We start from the raw sequence: 8,200 nt of genomic DNA, 5'->3' as shown, positions 1-8,200 counted from the left end.
GGTACATTGCGCTTCCACCTATTGCCAGGTACGCCATATCAGCGACCTCAGTAGCCATTAGAGATTGTGACAGAGCGGAATGGGGCGCTCCGTGGAACTCACGGACTTTGAACGTGAACAGGTGATTAGGCGTCACTTGTGTCATACGTCTGCACGCGAGATTTTCACACTGCTTAACATACCTATATCCACTGTTTCCGATGCGATAGTTAAGTGGAAACGTGAAGGGACACGTACAGCACAAAAGAGCGCAGGCCGACCTCATCTGTTGACTAAAATAGACCGCTGACTGTTGAAGAAAGTGGTAATGTATAATGGCCAGACGTCTATCCAGAGCATCACATAGGAATTCCACACTGCATCAGGATGCACTGCAAGTACTATGACAGTTAGGCGGTAGGTGAGAAAGTGTGAATTTGATGGTCGAGCGGTTGCTCATAAGCCGCATATCACTCCGGTAAATGCCAAACGACGCCTCGCCTGGTGTAAGGAGCGAAACCATTGGACGATTGAAGAGTGGGAAAACGTTGTGTGGAGTAGCGAATCATGGTACACAATGTGGTGATCCGACGGCAGTGTGTAGGTATGGTGAAAGCCCGGTCATCGTCATCTGCCAGCGTGTGTAGTGCCAACAGTAAAATTCGGAGGTGGTGTTGTTATGGTGTGGTGGTGTTTTTCATCGAAGGGACTTGCACCCCTTGTTGTTTTAAGTGGCACTATCATAGCACAGGCCTACACTGATGTTTTAAGAACCCTTTGCTTGTCACTGTTGAAGAGCAATTCGCGATGGCGATTACATCTTCCAACACGATCGAGCACCTGTTCATAATGCACGGCCTGTGGCGGAGTGGTGACAAGGCAATAACATCCCTGTAATGGACTGGCCAGCACAGAGCCCTGACCTGAATCCTATGGAACACCTTTGGGATGTATTGGAACGCCGATTTCGTGCCAGACAACACCGAGTGACATCGATACCTTTATCAGTGGAACACTCCGTGAAGAATGTGCTGCCATTCCTCGAGGAACCTTCCAGCACGTGATTGTACGTATGCCTGCGAGAGTGGAAGCTGTCATCAACGATAAGGGTGGGCCAACACCATATTGAATTCCAGCATTACCGATGGAGGGTGCCACGAACTTGTAAGCTAAGTATGTATAAAATCTATTTGACATGCGCATATGCAAGCAAAGCCATAAAGAAAAAGCTCATCATAAACGCCTGAAACGAGTTAAATCAAATTTGGCACACCTATTAGTTACAATTGGAGAAGGAATACTTTTCGGCCCGCTATTGGGGTGAGTGTGATAATGTGGGGATAGAAGGGAGGGCGAGGAGATTGGCAAACGGCTAGGAGAAAGGAGAAGGAGAAGAGAGAGATAGGGGATAGGGAAATTGACAGAGCGAGGGGAGAAAAGGAGATGAACACCGAAAGGACAGGTGAGCAGATGAAAAGGGGGAGGAGGAGGAGATCTTAGGCAGAGACAGGACTCAGACTGAGGGAGGGTTAGTATAAGAATGAAAAAAAGAGTGGGAAGAGGAGGTGCAATTAGAGTATGGAAGAAAGATGGCCGTAGGAGCAAGGAACAAATGGAGAGAGGAGGAAGAGCAGATTAACAGTGAGAGGGGTAGGAGGAGATGGACAGAGAGTGGGGTGTGTATGATGTGGACAGAGAGAGTAGTGAAGGAGATGTACAGAGAAACGGACGGGTGGAAATGATGGACAGGGACAGTGGGGACGGCTAGAGAGAAAAGGGAGGAAAGTTGGAAAAAGAGAGCAGGAAGGCGGAGATGGATAGAGAGAGGGAGAAGGAGGAGGAAATGTGTTAGTGGAAGGCCGGCCTGTGTGGCCGAGCGGTTCTAGGTGCTTCAGTCTGCAACAGCGCGACCGCTACGGTCGCAGGTCCGAATCCTGCCTCGGGCATGGATGTGTGTGATGTCCTTAGGTTAGTTAGGTTTAAGTAGTTGTAAGTTCTAGAGGACTGATGACCTCAGTTGTTAAGTCCAATAGTGTTCAGAGCCATTTTGTTAGTGGAAGATTGGAATAAATAAATACCCGGGAAACTCCGGGTTTCTCAGCTACTTTTTGTACATAACTTTGCACAGGTAGCATGAAGGTTCTACCGCTCGACCTCCATAGAGTTACAAATAAAAATTCATTGAACAGCGCTAAGTAGTGAATATAATAACGTATGCAATATAAGCAGCGCAAGTCACGAAAGTGGAAAGATCTTACGTGTTCCATACTGAAACGGAGTTAGAGTGACATCTCATGGCAACGATATGGGTTGGAAGGGGGGGCTGCTACGTAATGTAAATAATATGTTTACAACCAACGTAAATGTTATATGTGAATCATGGGTGCATTAGCGTGTGATAAATTCAGTATGTATCACAGGCTAGGTAAAGAGGCACTAATAAAAGAAAAATAAGAAAAAACACTCATGATCTACATGTTTAGCTTGCGTTATAGCTCTCCTCTTGTGAAGCTTGTTAGGCACTGTGATGCAGCGTTGACATACTGCCGCAATTATTTATCGTGCGACGCAAAGAATCGCATCTAGGTTTGACTCAAGGAAAGCAGAAAATTCAAATCCAAATCAACTGCTGCGCTATTTAAAGAAGGTACTGTATGTTAGAAGCAAAGTTGCTGATGTAATTCCTTGGAAATTTTTACAAACATCATAAAAAAATGGATCACTACATAACGTGTTTCTTGGCTATGAAATTTTTCTCAAACGATTGTAGGAAAGGAGTTGGTTGAAAATATTTGTTCATTTCAAGTTGTAAGTCACGTATCACAGCCTGATGATGAGGTGATTATCTCTTTGTTGTTGGTCATATTTATTACGGGACTTTAGAGTTAAGTAGTTCGCTGCTCGTTGTTTGAAGAATTTGCAATGGAAAAAAGGGTGAATTGCGACTGGTAACCTGAGGGAAGCAGAAATTGGTGGTCTGAAATCCTCGTCGTATTTCAAAATGTGTACATCTACCATCCGTAGAAGTGCTCTGAAATCTTGCGTATTCTTCTTCAAGAAATTTCTGAATCCCGTTCAAGAAAATCGAGCCCTAGTGTTTATGATCTTTAAAAAACCTAAATCTCTTAGTCTCCAATGGGTGGACTGTTTACCAATCTTCTGTATAATTTGAAAGCGTCCATACGAAAAATATTTTTCCCGCCGCCAAGCAGAGAATCATATTTTCTTCATGTTTGACTGAAGGAAAGCAGTAAGATGAAGGTTGAGTCATGTTATGTGCTGCTGCAAAGTTTTCTTTCTATAAACGATGTACAGGTGCATCCCATGCTGCATTTTGCTAAATGTGTAAATAATTGAGAACCACATGATTTGGACACTCAAGTAGTTTCGCCATACAGTTGTCCTGAAACGATTTCAATCAGCTGGATGTCGCTTGGGTGACTCGTACGTCTCTATTCACTTATCCAATCGGAGAAAGGGGACCTATAACCTAACGTGGAATATGAGCAACGTTTCGTTTCTGGCCAATCTCCACTTCATTGAGAGCTGAATGCTAGATTAAAAGGCAGGGTAGAATACTTGACCCAGCTGAGATTCAATCATACAGTCTTTCGGTTTTTAGACAAACGTTATACTACTAGACAATCACTCCACATGCAAATTCGGTAACACCTTCTGCTGGCTTAAGGCACTGCCGCTGTCTCGAGTTAAGGCGGCTGCTGGTTACATGGCAGTGTCATTGAATTCACTACATGAATTTAATTCATCGTAATTCAGAAAATTTATACCAAATATTTATACAGGGTGTTACAAAAAGGTACGGCCAAACTTTCAGGAAACATTCCTCACACACAAATAAAGATAAGATGTTATGTGGACATGTATCCGGAAACGCTTAATTTCCATGTTAGAGCTCATTTTAGTTTCGTCGTCCACCTACGCTGAATGGAGCACGTTATCATGATTTCATACGGGATACTCTACCTGTGCTGCTAGAACATGTGCCTTTACAAGTACGACACAACATGTGATGGAGCTCCTGCACATTTCAGTCGAAGTCTTCGTACGCTTCTCAACAACAGATTCGGTGACCGATGAATTGGTAGAGGCGGACCAATTCCATGGCCTCCACGCTCTCCTGACTTCAACCATCTTGACTTTCATTTATGGGGGCGTTTGAAAGCTCTTGTCTACGCAACCCCGGTACCAAATGTAGAGACTCTTCGTGCTCGTATTGTGGACGGCTGTGATACAATACGCCATTCTCCAGGGCTGCATCAGCGCATCAAGGATTCCATGCGACGGTGGGTGGATGCATGTATCCTCGCTAACGGAGGACATTTTGAACATTTCCTGTAACAAAGTGTTTGAAGTCACGCTGGTACGTTCTGTTCTGTGTGTTTGCATTCCATGATTAATGTGATTTGAAGAGAAGTAATAAAATGAGCTCTAACATGGAAAGTAAGCGTTTCCAGACGCATGTCCACATAACATATTTTCTTTCATTGTGTGTGAGGAATGTTTCCTGAAAGTTTGTCAGTACCTTTTTGTAACACCCTGTGTACCATATAGAAAAATATTCATTGTGGTCGTTCTATCTATGTGTGAAAACCAGACCAGAATTGCTACAGTTATTTCTGAAATTGAAACCTCCTGGCAGATTAAACCTGTGTGCTGGACCGAGACTCGAACTCGGGACCTTTGGCTTTCGCGGCCAAGTGCTCTACCAACTGAGCTACCCAAGCACGACTCACGCTCCGTCCTCACAGCGTCACTTCTGCCAGTACCTAGTCTCCTACCTTCCAAACTTTACAGAAACTCTCCTGCGAACCTTGCAGAACTAGCACTCCTGAAAGAAAGCATATTACGGAGACATGGCTTACCCACAGCCTGGGAGTTGTTTCCAGAATGTGATTTTCACTCTGCAGCGGAGTGTGCTCTGATTGGAAACTTCCTGGCAGATCAGAACTGTGTGCCGGACCGAGACTCGAACACGGGACCTCTGCCATTCGCGGGCAAGTGCTCTACCAACTGTGTGAAAATCACATTCTGGAAACAAACCCAAGGCTGTGGCTAAGCCATGTCTCCTTCAGGAGTGCTAGTTCTGCAAGGTTCGCAGGAGAGCTTCTGTAAAGTTTGGAAGGTAGGAGACGAGGTACTGGCAGAAGTAAAGCTTTGAGGACGGAGCGTGAGTCGTGCTTGGGTAGCTCAGTTGGTAGAGCACTTGCCCGCGAAATCCAAAGGTTCCGAGTTCGAGTCTCGGTCCGACACACAGTTTCAATCTGCCAAGAAGTTTCACATCAGCGCACACTCCGCTGCAGAGTGAAAACCACATTCTGGACACAGTTCCTGAGATTATTGTCCACGTACAGACGGACGCGAGATGCCGACTATACCGGTATGTGCCACGAATTCCTTTCCCGTGCTAACCTCTTCATCTCAGAGTAGCACTTGCAACCTACGTCCTCTATTATTAGCTTGACGTATTCCAATCTCTGTCTTCCTCTACAGTTTTTGCCCTCTACAGCTCCCTCTAGTACCATGGAAGTCATTCCCTCATGTCTTAGCAGATGTCCTATCATCCTGTCCCTTCTCCTTATCAGTGTTTTCCACATATTCCTTTCCTCTCCGATTCTGCGTAGAACCTCCTCATTCCTTACCTTATCAGTCCACCTAACTTTCAACATTCGTCTATAGCACCACATCTCAAATGCTTCGATTCTCTTCTGTTCCGGTTTTCCCACAGTCCAAGTTTCGCTACCATACAATGCTGTACTCCAGACGTACATCCTCAGAAATTCCTTCCTCAAATTAAGGCCGGTATTTGATATTAGTAGATTTCTCTTGGCCAGAAATGCCTTTTTTTGCCATAGCGAGTCTGCTTTTGATGTCCTCCTTTCTCCGTCCGTCATTGGTTATTTTACTGCCTAGGTAGCAGAATTCCTTAACTTCATTGACTTCGTGACCATCAATCCTGATGTTAAGTTTCTCGCTGTTCTCATTTCTACTACCTCTCATTACCTTCGTCTATCTCCGATTTACTCTCAAACCATACTGTGTACTCATTAGACTGTTCATTCCGTTCAGCAGATCATTTAATTCTTCTTCACTTTCACTCAGGATAGCAATGTCATCAGCGAATCCTATCACTGATATCCTTTCACCTTGTATTTTAATTCCACTCCTGAACCTTTCTTTTATTTCCATCATTGCTTCCTCGATGTACAGATTGAAGAGTAGGGGCGAAAGGCTACAGCCTTGTCTTACACCCTTCTCAATACGAGCATTTCGTTCTTGATCGTCCACTCTTATTATTCCCTCTTGGTTGTTGTACATATTGTATATGACCCGTCTCTCCCTATAGCTTACCCCTACTTTTTCAGAATCTCGAACAGCTTGCACCATTTTATATTGCCGAATGCTTTTTCCAGGTCGACAAATCCTATGAAAGTGTCTTGATTTTTCTTTAGCCTTGCTTCCATTATTAGGCGTAACGTCAGAATTGCCTCTCTCTTCCCTTTACTTTTCCTAAAGCCAAACTGATCGTCACCTAGCGCATTCTCAATTTTCTTCTCCATTCTTCTGTATATTATTCTTGTAAGCAGCTTCGATGCATGAGCTGTTAACCTGATTGTGCGATAATTCTCGCACTTGTCAGCTCTTGCCGTCTTCGGAATTGTGTGGATGATGCTTTTCCGAAAGTCAGATGGTAGGTCGCCAGACTCATATATTCTACACACCAACGTGAATAGTAGTTTTGTTGCCACTTCCCCCAATGATTTTAGAAATTCTGATGGAATGTTATCTATCCCTTCTGCCTTATTTGACCGTAAGTCCTCCAAAGCTCTTTTAAATTCCAATACTGGATCCCCTATCTCTTCTAAATCGACTCCTGTTTCTTCTTCTATTACATTAGACAAATCTTCACCCTCATAGAGGCTTTCAATGTATTCTTTCCACCTATCTGCTCTCTCCTCTGCATTTAACAGTGGAATTCCCGTTGCACTCTTAATGTTACCACCGTTACTTTTAATGTCACCAAAGGTTGTTTTGACTTTCCTGTATGCTGAGTCTGTCCTTCCGACAATCATATCTTTTTCGATGTCTTCACATTTTTCCTGCAGCCATTTCGTCTTAGCTTCCCTGCACTTCCTATTTATTTCATTCCTCAGCGACTTGCATTTCTGTATTCCTGATTTTCCCGGAACGTGTTTGTACTTCCTCCTTTCATCAATCAAATGTAGTATTTCTTCTGTTACCCATGGTTTCTTCGCAGCTACCTTCTTTGTACCTATGTTTTCCTTCCCAACTTCTGTGATTGCCCTTTTTAGAGATGTCCATTCTTCTTCAACTGTACTGCCTACTGCGCTATTCCTTTTTGCTGTATCTATAGCGCTAGAGAACTTCAAACGTATCTCGTCATTCCTTAGTACTTCCGTATCCCACTTATTTGCGTATTGATTCTTCCTGACTAATGTCTTGAACTACAGCCTACTCTTCATCACTACTATACTGTGATCTGAGTCTATATCTGCTCCTGGGTACGCCTTACAATCCAGTATCTGATTTCGGAATCTCTGTCTGACCATGATGTAATCTAATTGAAATCTTTCCGTATCTCCCGGCCTTTTTCAAGTATACCTCTTCCTCTTGTGATTCTTGAACAGGGTATTCGCTATTAGTAGCTGAAACTTGTTACAGAACTCAATTAGTCTTTCTCCTCTTTCACACATATGAGGTTCAAAATGGTTCAAATGGCTCTGAGCACTATGGGACTTGACATCTGAGTTCATCAGTCCCCTAGAACTTAGAAATACTTAAACCTAACTAACCTATGGACGTCACACACATCCATGACCGAGGCAGGATTCGAACCTGCGACCATAGCTGTCTCGCGGTTCCCGACTGAAGTGCCTAGAACCCTCTGATGTAACTTCCACAGCCATAGTTTCGTTAGCTTCTTTTACAATCAAGACAACACTGAAAACTTGTGGCCAACTTTCTATCTTCTCTTTTGTGTCCGTAAACTGAAGTCGTCTTCTCGCGTTCCCGTGTATGTGCAGGGTAATCTCCGGAACTGCTGCAAGGACTTTGACCCGCTTTTCACTAATAGATACGATGACTAATGAAGAAGGGTTTTAAGTATAATTTTTAAATATTTCTTACGTTTATCTGAATTATGATGAATTAAAATTAAGTTGTGAAGGCGATAGTATTGCCA

At 43.7% G+C, this 8,200-nt stretch overlaps 1 non-coding gene across 1 annotated transcript; it reads right to left on the bottom strand.

Annotated features, from left to right (window-relative positions):
* Positions 1–4,650: 4,650 nt before the first annotated feature.
* Positions 4,651–4,725, bottom strand: Trnas-cga (transfer RNA serine (anticodon CGA)). Its single transcript has one exon. It is a non-coding gene; the product is annotated as a tRNA-Ser (tRNA).
* Between the last annotated feature and the right edge of the window lie 3,475 nt (positions 4,726–8,200).

The sequence above is a fragment of the Schistocerca nitens genome, chromosome 4 (assembly GCF_023898315.1).
Source record: "Schistocerca nitens isolate TAMUIC-IGC-003100 chromosome 4, iqSchNite1.1, whole genome shotgun sequence".
Classification (NCBI taxonomy): domain Eukaryota; kingdom Metazoa; phylum Arthropoda; class Insecta; order Orthoptera; family Acrididae; genus Schistocerca; species Schistocerca nitens.
The sequence above is the reverse complement of the archived record's forward strand: the minus strand, read 5'-3'. Positions and strand labels throughout refer to the sequence as shown.